The sequence below is a fragment of the Dermochelys coriacea genome, chromosome 1 (assembly GCF_009764565.3).
Source record: "Dermochelys coriacea isolate rDerCor1 chromosome 1, rDerCor1.pri.v4, whole genome shotgun sequence".
NCBI classification, from domain to species: Eukaryota; Metazoa; Chordata; order Testudines; family Dermochelyidae; genus Dermochelys; species Dermochelys coriacea.
This window is the reverse complement of record NC_050068.2, coordinates 58,189,352-58,201,102: the sequence shown is the minus strand read 5'-3', so window position 1 is coordinate 58,201,102 and position 11,751 is coordinate 58,189,352.

Sequence of the window (11,751 nt, the reverse complement as noted above, 5' to 3'; positions counted from 1 at the left end):
GCTTCTCAGGGAGCTTCCTGTTTCCTGCTGCTTCCCTGAACCCACTTGAGAAAATGCAGTCAACTGAAGTAGCAGGAGCCAGTTAGTCTCTTAAGACACTGATATGTTCCCTCACTCAGGCCCTGCTACCAGCCTGCTTATTTGTCCCCTTCAATTGAGTGTTGAGAGCCACTATAGCTGGCACAAAACAGCAGTCATGAGTGAAAGAAGATAACGCCCCTCTGGGGCAGCATTCAGAAAAAGAAAGGAAGCTTTTCTGTCTAAGCAGGAAGGAGCTCTCCTGAGATACATAGACACAAATGTTCACGGTGAGCCTTCTGGCCCCAGTGAGGATGTGAGTGCTGAGGAGATGCCTGATCTTCCAGTCAGAGTGCAGGTGACCTGACAGCTACTGCAGCATCCATATCTCCATCTCAAATAGATGTAACCATGCACATTCCTGAAGAAAAGTGTAGATGAGAGAAGAGTGTGGTGGAGGCGCAAGAAACAGCTTCTGCTGAGTTTAGTTCCTTAAGTCTAGATGATCCAGGACTGGGGACCCACTTGAGCAGTAGCCTGAGGGACTTCCTTGTACTGCATGGGCCAGAGCAAGTGAAAAACTTTATGTTCCCCAAAGACAATGAAAATAGAAGTTTCCATCCAACACATTACTGGCGTGAAATCCCCAATGGTGACAAAGTAGAGAGGCCGTGGCTTATGTACTCAAAAACCCAGAATGCTGCATACTGTTTTTGTTGCAAACTCTTCCAGTCTAATGTTCCAGCCACATTGGGTTCTACAGGAACAAAGGACTGGGAAAATCTGGCTAGAAATCTGGCATGCCATGAGAAGGTAGCAAATCACCAGAGAGCATTCCATAGGTGGAAAGAGCTTGAGATGAGACGAAGGTTGAAGGCTAACATAGATGATCAGCATCAAGAGAAGATTGCATCAGAGCCTCTTTACTGGCAAAATGTTCTGAAAAGGCTCATTGCCATTGTGAGAATGCTTGCTACCCAAAACCTACCACTGCGTGGCACTTCAGATCAGCTGTATGTGCCAAACAATGGAAACTTTCTTAAAATTGTGGAGCTGATGGCTGAGTTTGATGCTATACTCCAGGAGCATCTAAGAAGAGTCACCACCCAAGAAATGAACACACACCACTACCTTGGAAAAACAATTCAAAATGAGATCATATAGTTACTGGTAACAAAAGTCAAACAGAAGATTGTTGCAGATCTGAAGTCAGCAAGATATTACTCTGTTATTCTGGACTGCACACCTGACATCAGCCATACAGAACAAATGACTTTCATGGTGTGTTTTGTAACAACAACAGAACCTAGTGGAAATGTCCCTGCAATGGTGACTGTCAGAGAGCATTTTCTAGAATTTATTGACATTGATGATACTACAGGAGCTGGTATGACAAATGTGCTTCTTAAAAAGCTGGAAGATACAGGAATTGCGATAGCTGACATGAGAGGTCAGGGCTATGATAATGGTGCCAACATGAGAGGAAAGAACAGAGGAGTGCAGACAGATCCAAGAGTTAAACCCTCAAGCTTTTTTTGTCCCAGGCAGTTCTCATTCATTGAACTTGGAGGTCAATGATGCAGCATCAGCTTCTAGTGAGGCTGCTGAATTTTTTAATTTAATTCAAAGCATCTATGTATTTTTCTCTGCATCATGATGGCAAATTTTGAAGCAACATCTGGGAACATCCTCTCTGATACTGAAACCACTGAGTGCCACACGATGGGAAAGTCGAGTGAAGGCGATAAAGCCTATCAAACACCAAATTGGGAGGATAGATGATACCATAGTTGCCATTATGGAGGATAATGCTATGACAGGAACTGTTCATGGGAGAACAGTGGCAGAGGGAAATGGAATCACCAGAAACATACATAACTTCAAATTTCTGTGTGGCTTAGTGTTGTGGCATGACATACTCTTTGAAATAAATGTTGTAAGCAAGGGACTCCAAGGTGTTGACCTTGATATATCTGGAGCAATGGAACAACTGGACAAAGCAAAGTCATACCTACAGTCTTACCGGTCAGATGAGGGATTTCAAAACGTTCTGAAGAATGCACATTTTTTCCCATGGGTGCTCCAGCCCCGGAGCACTCTGAGTCGGCGCCTATGGGATTCAGGTCCTGAGTGTGTGCTGATCCATGTCAGACTGATAGGTGTGTGGATGGTAGGGGAGCATGGGCTCAAACCTGAATCAGACTTAGGGTGCAGTGTAGACATAATCTTAGGTACTATGGTAATACAAATAATAATAACAACATACAGCAACGTGGCAGGGTTTAAGTGGTGTTGAGGGCCTAGCGTAGCCCCTGAACTCCAGTGTGAATTACACACTACGTTCTAAGGTTCAGTGGCAAGCATAGACACCTCTGTCAGACAGATAGATGGATAAGGCAGTAGAGATGTAACCACCATGGAAAAAAAGGATCAACACATTGCTACATATTTGAAAAATTACTCAATAGTCCAGTTAGAGCTGTCTGAAATCCCGTGGTTCAGGACATGTTTCAGTAACAAAGCAAATACAGACAAAGGTTGTGTGTGTTACAGTAGAAAAATCCAGGAAGAGATGCATATAGATAATATGGTAAAAGGAAAAGATGCAGTTGTTAATGTCTTCAAATAGGCACAGATGCAAAAAAAAAATAGTGTATTGAGTCTATCGTGCTGGAGTTTGGAGGGATAATGCATATGTGAAGGAGTGATGATTTATAAGGATACTAATAAACAGCAGCTTTTAAACTGTATTTAAATATCTGTTCTGGCAGTGTTGGTGAAAAGTGCTAGATCGAGTCACTGGAAACTATGTTGACCCCTCACATTGCCTTTCCATGACCTAGAGAGAGCACCTCCAGAAGATGAGTACTTCTTTCTCTTTCCTTGGCCTCTCTGCTAAGATTGCCATCAAGGATGCAAATTAATGTCACTTGTGGCAGTGGTAGTAGAGTTTGGGGATGCGGGCATTCGTCTACTAGGGCCGAGACTGGAACTAACTCATTTCACACAGGTCACTGAAGAGCCATCAAACGGTAACAGCTTTCTGTTGTATCCCTTCATCAATCAAATAATGGAAGCAGGGACTAATTTATTGTAAATCATATTGGAATACGTTGTAATGGGCTGAGCTGGTGCTAAAATGAAAGCGTAAAACACTATTACAAAGGGCATCACAGGTCAAGGTTCAGATTCAGTATCTCAGCTTGCAGGAGCTGGAATGAAGCACCTTGCATGCTCTCTACCCTTCCAGTTACTCAAGAGCAGTACTGAGAGATTCCAAAGGGCATCACAGCCAGTCTTCCTCAGCTAGAAAGGAGGACAGTATGGCATGGTGTTGAGGGCAGCACTTAAGTGGGGAGAATCCTGGGGGCTCAGATGAACCTCTTCATTAAGTTTCATATTTTTCTTTCTCCATAATACAAAATTTTGAATTTTATTTTGTAAAACTCTTCACCCTCAAGGAACAAGTGAATCCCAATGCAGACATAATTGAGTCACTTTGTTTCTCAGACTTTGAGCTTCCATTGCCAAGTATGAAAAACTAGAGGGAAAAACAAACCAATAGCCTAGCAAGTAAGAATGTGATTTAGTCAGAAATGTTTTCACTTCACAGAGTGACTCTTTTTAGGCCACATTAGAGCAAAACCAGGCAATGTCATCCTGTGGGTGTTGAGGAAAGTGCAAAATGACAAAACATATCTGCCCATTTTACTTCTTATAAAACGGTTATTCATTTTATGCCTAATTTATCTTTCAAAATAGCAAGGAAATTGACAATCTCTATTCTCACCATCTCATTAAGCTGTCTGCCTCCCTTGCTTGTTTTCTTTTAAACTATTTTTGGTGATGGCTCTTTTATTTCTGGTTCCCAATATTTATTTTCATGGTTTTGTTTTTTTAAATATGGGACCTACTTCTAGAATTGAGTCAAAACTTCCACTGAAAGTAAATGGAGGTTTTGCTTGAGAAAGGACTGCAGGATTGGGACCATCATTGTCATTTTTAAGGCCTCAGTCCTGCAACTGGCTCCCGGCTGGTGCAGCAAACTGCCAAAGCACAACGTGGTGCAAGATTAGGGCCTAAAGGACTGATTAAATAACTGTTTCCAGACATTTACAATCTTTATATTGTATTTGCTGTTTATATATACTAGGTTTGTCTTTTTAGCCAATTTTTTAAAAACAGCCTCCTATTTCATACTAGTCACCACATTATTTAGATGTTTAAATACTGCGTACTCAATTATTAGTGAATGTAATGTAATGTAAGACAGAATGGGTGGTTTGCAGGCCAGGCATGTACATCAACACATTGATTGGTGTCTCCACAACTTTGCCCAGCAATGGCCTCTTGTGAATCAATTTAGCGAGGCACACCCATTCCCTTGGGATTAGTCATTTTGTCTGACAAATTTGCATCATCCTGTACTTCCTCTAAGTAAAGCTGGGTGTTTCTTGGCATGTAACTTTTCCTGTTTTTTTTTAGTGCAGATTGGGAACTGCTTTTTCAGCACAGTGGCGGTGGATGGTACAGAGATCAGTTTCTGGTACAAAACAAGAGCTTATTGGCTTTGGGCCAGGCATAGGGTGAGATATGTTTCCAGAGCATTTAAGGGCCATCCTGCACCACTGAAATCAATGGGAGTTGCATCACTGACTAGAACAAATGCAGAACCAAGCCCACAGGCAGCAGATAAGACTGAATCCTTCACCTTGCAGTCACCACTAGAGGTATCTGGGGTGTTCCTGAGATTGGCACTGATCCAGCTGTTTTCTCTCCAAATCTTTGAGCTTCCTGACAGACTCTCTTTGTTTTTTCGTTCATGAAATTTCTTTTTCCTTGGTGCAGTGTCCGAGTCTGTCTTGAAGGTGTTTGGCAGTCACTTTTCTACAGCATTGTTATTTTATCATTTGCTGGTGCTGCTGATGCAATGAGGTGTTTTCTGTTGGGTAAATTTTCCAGACACATTACCTTATTTGGTCACAACAACAAGCCATAGGGGTTTCCTGAGGAGAAATGCCATATGCAGTGTGTGACATTTACCATGTTTCTTTCAGCTGCAGCAGCAGCAGCATTTCTTAACCCTACTAATTGCATTATCACGTCACTACAAATTTCCTTTACAAAAAATCTGAAGAAAAGAAAGAAAGAAACTGTATGTATAGCTCTATGGCTGGGATTTCGAAGAAATTGTTGTAATCTAATCTGATGGGAAATTGCCTGACCTTCTGGAAAGTAACTCCCTCCTACTGACTCATCAAAGAAAGGGGTAAACAGTGAGGTGACAAAATTTGCAGATGATACTGTGACGTTCCTCTCTAGTGTTATCTGGACTGGTGATCTGCTAGGCCTCTCCAATCCTTGACTTTGGGAGCCAGCCTTACCCTGCTCTGCTGTGAGAACCCCCACTCCTGAGCTGTTCACGCACAGCCTCTGGCATGTAAGCTGCTCCCAGCTACTTGCAAACGAATGATACTAGCCAATATCTCCGGTCTCAGACACAACCCTAGGAACCTCCATCTTGCAGTGTCCAGTAATGCCTGCTGTACGCTGCAAGCTTATATAAGTTCATCAGTTTAACAAAGAAATTGACATGTACCAGGCTTGTTCTCCCAAAGCGAGTCTCTAACACACTTCAAACCAAATGCACTGCTTCAGACAGAATAAACAAACAGATTTATTAACTATAAAGATAGATTTTAAGTGATTATAAGTTAAAGCATAACAAGTCAGATTTGGTCAAATGAAATAAAACCAAAACACATTCTAAGCTGATCTTAACACGTTCAATGTCCTTAAAAACTTAGATGCTTCTCACCACTGGCTGGCTGGTTACTTTTCAGTCAGGCTCTCCCCTTTGATCAGCGTTTCAGTCACTTGGTGGTGGTGGTGGTGGTGATGTCCGTAGATGTAGGTGGAAAAAAGAGAGCATGGCAAAATATCTCTCCCTTGTATCATGTCCTTTCTTTCATCTTGGTTTTGTCCCCTGCTCTTCAGAGTCAGGTGAGCATTACTCATCACAGTCCCAAACTGCCCAAAGGAAAGGGATGACTCCCTTGAAGGTCTAACAGATTCTTTTGTTGCTGCCTAAGCCAGTGTCCATTGTTCCTGTTAAGGCTGGGCTGGGTTTGTCCCATCCATGCCCTGACGAGGTGTGAACTGCTTCTCTGTTCTTGGAGAGTTTTTGCATGGGCTTGCTTTAAGCCATGAGGATACATTTTCAGCCTCATAACTATATACATGAAATTATAACCTATAACCTTACTATAACATTACTGTAACAATTACTATAACATCACTATAACAACCATGCTCAGTGCATTATGAGTCTTCTGAAGACACACAACATGACAAACTTCGCATTGGATACAACAGAATCATTTTATAAAGATGAACATGGCAGTGTAGAGGGTTCCCTTGAGGTACAGAGCATCACAAATACAAAACTACTCAAGATAGTTAAGTCCCAAGCAGACTGTGAAGACCTACAAAAGAATCTCAGAAAACTTGGTGACTGGGCAACAAAATGGAAGATGAAATTCAAATGTTGATAAATGTGAAGTAATGCACATTGGAAAACATAATCCCAACTATATATATATAAAATTATGGGGTCTAAATTAGCTGTTACCACTCAAGAAAGAGAAATTGGAGCCATTGTAGATAGTTCTCTGAAAACATCCACTCAATGTGCAGTGGCAGTCAAAAAAGCTAACAGAATGTTGGGAATCATTAAGAAAGTGATAGATAATAAGACAGAAAATATCATATTGCCTCTGTATAAATCCATGGTATGCCCATATCTTGAATACTGTATGCAGATGTGGTCACCCCATCTCAAAAAAAATATATTGGAATTAGAAAAGGTACAGAAAAGGGCAACAAAAATGATTAGGGGTATGGAAGAGCTGCCATATGAGGAGAGACTAAGACTGGGACTTTTCAGCTTGGAAAAGCGACGACTAAGGAGGGGATATGATAGAGGTCTATAAAATCATGACTGGTGTGGAGAAAGTAAATAAGGACGTGTTATTTACTCCTTCACATAACACAAGAACTAGGGGTCACCAAATGAAATTAATAGGCAGCAGGTTTAAAACAAACAAAAGGAAGTATTTCTTCACACAACACACAGTAAAAATGTGGAACTCTTCACCAGAGGATGTTGTGGAGGCCAAGACTATAACAGGGTTCAAAATAGAACTAGATAAGTTCATGGAGGATGCGTCCATCAATGGCTATTAGCCAGGACGGGCAGGGATGGTGTCCGTAGCCTCTGTTTGCCAGAAGCTGAGAATGCGTGACATGGGATGGATCACTTGATTATTGCAGGTTCTGTTCATTCCATCTGGGGCACCTGGCATTGGCCACTGTTGGAAGACAGGATACTGGGCTAGATGGACCTTTGGTCTGAGCCAGTATGGCCAGTCTAATGTTCTACTCCCCACATAATCTGTGTAAATCTATTAAGCACAGTGAGATGACGATAGCGCCAACCCTACTAACCCCAGGGGACCAAAAGCTCAAGAGACTGGTTGGGAAGGTAAGGAGAATAGGTAATGGAGGATAGGTCTGTCAATGGCTATTAGCCAGGATGAGCAGGGATGATGTCCCTAGCCTCTGTTTGCCAGAAGCTGGGAATGGCCAGTGTCGGAAGACAGAATACTGGGCTAGATGGACCTTTGATCTGACACACTATGGCCATTCTTATGTTTTTACACCATCCAGGATGTGTGGTTTCTGGGGAATTTACAAAACCAGGCAAAGTCTATCAAAGAAAAAAAATCAAATCTGAGATGGCACTGTTTTTTTGTTTGTTTGGGGTTTTTTTGTAATACGAGTATTGAATAAAGGGTAATCAAATATCCAAATATCTTAAAAATTTATTTTAACTTGAAAGTCTGAGGCAAGGGAGCTCCTACTCCTGATTGTTAAGGAGGGCTGGCTGGGACGGTCTCAGACCTGATCATTGGCAATAGTCTCCAATTTCTATTACTTTTACATGGTTTTTCATTTACCTTCTCTCCAGATTCCTAACCTCCCCTCTCAATTACCATTTGGCTTGGGAGGAGAAGGGGAAAACAGAGCCACCAGCCAAGGAGATCTTATGATTGGGCTACTAAGGCCCAGATCCTGAGATATATAGGCATCTACCTCTCAATGGGAGTTTGGCACCTAAATACCTTTGAGGATCTGGGCCTAAGTCCCTTTAAAATTCTTTCTTGCCTGGCTGACAATCTGTCAGTCACTCCTTGGTGATGCATAAACCAGGCATAGTGCATCTCCTAATAGCTGGGTGCAGCCAGTGAGTCCCAGTATCTGGGAAGGGGTCAGCCACATGATGCTAATTTGGGTACTAAGCAGCTGCTACCAGGAGAATTAACCCTCAAAACAGGGTTCTGTTGCTATATAAGCAGGGTTGCATGGGCCAGCAGTTATGGAGCCTATTTAAAGAGGATATAGCTCTTAATGCTTTCTACTGTGTAACTAATGCAGCTTTGCAAAGTTTATCCTAAAAAACAGTAGTTGCTAGGTAGAGTAGGATTTAAGGTTTCAAGCTAGAAAGGTCAATTCACTGTCTCTCTGCCAAATACTGTTAAGCACAGAAGAACTCCGAGGAGTGTGGAACAACGGCTTTAAAAAAGAATTTGACATTTAAAATTTAACACATTTGCTACTTAGGAATTTTATTCCTGACATCATGATGTCTTCTCAACTGGCCTAGAACTCTGAGTTCTCTCACCCTGACTAGAATGCTATGTAAATGATCTGCATGTGATAGTGCCTAGAGGCCTCTACCATTACACATACAACGAAAAAGACAATCCCTGCCCCAAAGAGCTTACAATCTAAATATAAGCTGAGAGAGAACAGATGGCTACAATGAACAGATGGGGGAGCACAAGACAACAGTGAGGATATTCTGATTAGTGAAATAAGCTGTGGTCACAGCACACCAGCTGCCTAGCCATTACTGAATGTTGTGTAGGCATTACATCACAAGCAGGGATTTGAAGGAGTCTTTGTGGATTTTCACAAGGGATATCCTCCAATGTATTAGGGTCAGCATATAAGAAAGTGGGAAGATGTTTATAAGGAAGTTGAACTAGTGGATGATAAAGGCTGGAAGCACTGGCAGAGCAGAGGTCAAGGCCAACAGCTTTATACCATATAATGCTGTGAAGTCACATAATTTGTATTTGATGTGGTGGAAAAGGGAGAGCCAGTGGAAGATTGCAAAGAAACAGACAGTTTCCAGGATTGGTGCAAGAAACCTAGAAGATGACCTTTGCAGTAGCTAAAGACAAGTCAAAAATGACATCCACATGGCAGGGATGATTATGCTGTTTTCCATAGTAACTGAGCAAGGAGAAAAGTTTGAGGGAAAAAGAGAAAAATCCCTCCAAGTTATTCCATCTTCTGAGGGGTCTTTCCCTGAGAGTTCTCTTCCATTTGCCAGTGAGAGCTGGGCAATCACAACCACCTCTTTCAAGCTACTGGGCATGACAGCCACCTTCTGTGAGTGTCAGAGAGACGCAGCAGAAACACCAGGGATGGCAGATGGAAGCTAAGACACAGCTAGAGATGCACCTGTAGAGTAACCCTGAGAAAAGTTGAGCGAGAGCTTTTGGGTAAAGCTCTGGCTAGAAAGAGGCTCAGGATGGGACAAAGAAACTATTTCCTACAGTTTGAGTCCTACTGTGTTTAGAGAAACAGGACTTTGTATGCATTCTTTGTAAATAAACAGGACTGCATCAGAGAAATACGTGACTCCATCATTAATTTCTTCTCCTAATGGAAACAACCAGCAAGACCCCAAAATTTGGCTAACCACTTGGCTCAAAAAAGGCAACTCTATAAAAGTAAGAGTGAATACGTGTCTATGATAACTCTATATAATTTATTTGTGCACGTGTTTTTTCAAGAGATTGACAAGGAATACTTGACTTTGAAGGGTAAAGATGTGTTAGATGTAAGGGAGCAAGATTTTCTTGACTTTTGATGGTAGTAAAATTGTCAATGCCCGAATGCTTTTCATGACTACTCCTTAACTGCAAGGATCATGACCCATCACAATTGAGAAACACTGATCTAGAGCATCCAGACTAAATATTGAGACTAATAAAATCACTCACTGAGTTAGGGGAAGTTTTGTCTGAAAAGAACTTTGGTCACAGAGGAGAACTGTAACCTTTGAAATGTTTGATTTTTGGACCTTGATTCTGAATTAAGAAACGCATGGGCAAACCCCTGCACCTACATAGAGCCCCAAAGGAGAAGGAACGTGGTCCACCAATGTGCAGGATTGGGGCCTTAGCTTTCCCTTATAGAAGCATACTCTAGTTATGGCCCCTCACACCATAGCTTAGAATAACCTTACTATAGTATTTCATGGCATTAATGTGGAATATTCTAATGGTTTTTATGATTATTGCTACTTGAGCTAAGCAAAATTTTCATAATGAAATTAGGTAGTACTGATCTGGTTCCATTACAGTCTCAACTCAAAAAGAAAAGGAGTACTTGTGGCACCTTAGAGACTAACAAATTTATTAGAGCATAAGCTTTCGTGAGCTACAGCTCACTAGCTCACGAAAGCTTATGCTCTAATAAATTTGTTAGTCTCTAAGGTGCCACAAGTACTCCTTTTCTTTTTGCGAATACAGACTAACACGGCTGCTACTCTGAAACCTGTAAGTCTCAACTCAGGTTTTCTGAAACATCTGCAAATCTCTCAATGAACATTTGCTGAGTTTCAAACGGGTTCAGAGCATGTTTTGAGCAAGCCTGGGCAAATAATGGTTTTAGGTGTCTTCTTCTTAGCCTATGTTCAACGTGCCTCAGGCAGCACGTGACCAAGATTCATCACCAGATTCGGTTTGAACCATGTGAACAGTTGTTTTTTCCTGAAATTATGCAAAACTTGGTAATTCTGAGCACAGTTTTGCTTTGAGGTCTGTACTTCATTGGAAGAAAGGAACGATCTTAAGAGCCAGGTTGGACTCAGTCTATTGCGCTAAAATACTCAGTGATGAAGACACTGAGCTTTAAAGTTATTTCTTCTGTCAGCCATTTTAGGAACATGATTTTAAGGGGGATCAATGACTGGACATACATTATAGAGAAAATTCAGCCAGGTTGCCATATAACGACCTAGAGACAGAAGAGATCTTATTGATGTTAGTGGCATGGCACCCATTTACAAAGGGGCTGAATTCTCCCCACAAGGGCCTAATTTTGCATCAATATATGTCCAACAGGCATCAGACTGGGGTGGGGGAAAGATGGAGGTGCTCTTCCATGCTAAGCAAACAAAGTAAACTCCAATCATCTAAGTCACCAAAATGAGATGCTGCTCACAGTAGATTATAAAGTTAAATTCAAAATATGATTGCGTATGCCACTTAGTTCCACTGGATTCCTTGAACTTGGCACTTCTTAGTAGGGTGTGAACATGCCCATGGATTCTGCTAAATTTCTTGGATTTAGCTCCTTCTTGGCTGGGGGAAAAAAAGTGATGGTATCTCCTAAATGTCACTTGCTTGTGGCACCAAAATGAGAACTTACTGTGCACATCTATAACCTTTTCTCTCATTTCTTACAGGAGCAATGACAGTTGTTAGCACTCTTGACTTTTAAATTATTATTTACTTTGCATCTGAGTTATCACCTTACCAGTGATGTAACAAGACACCAGGGTGCCTAGTGCAAGAATAGGATGGAGGACTCCTT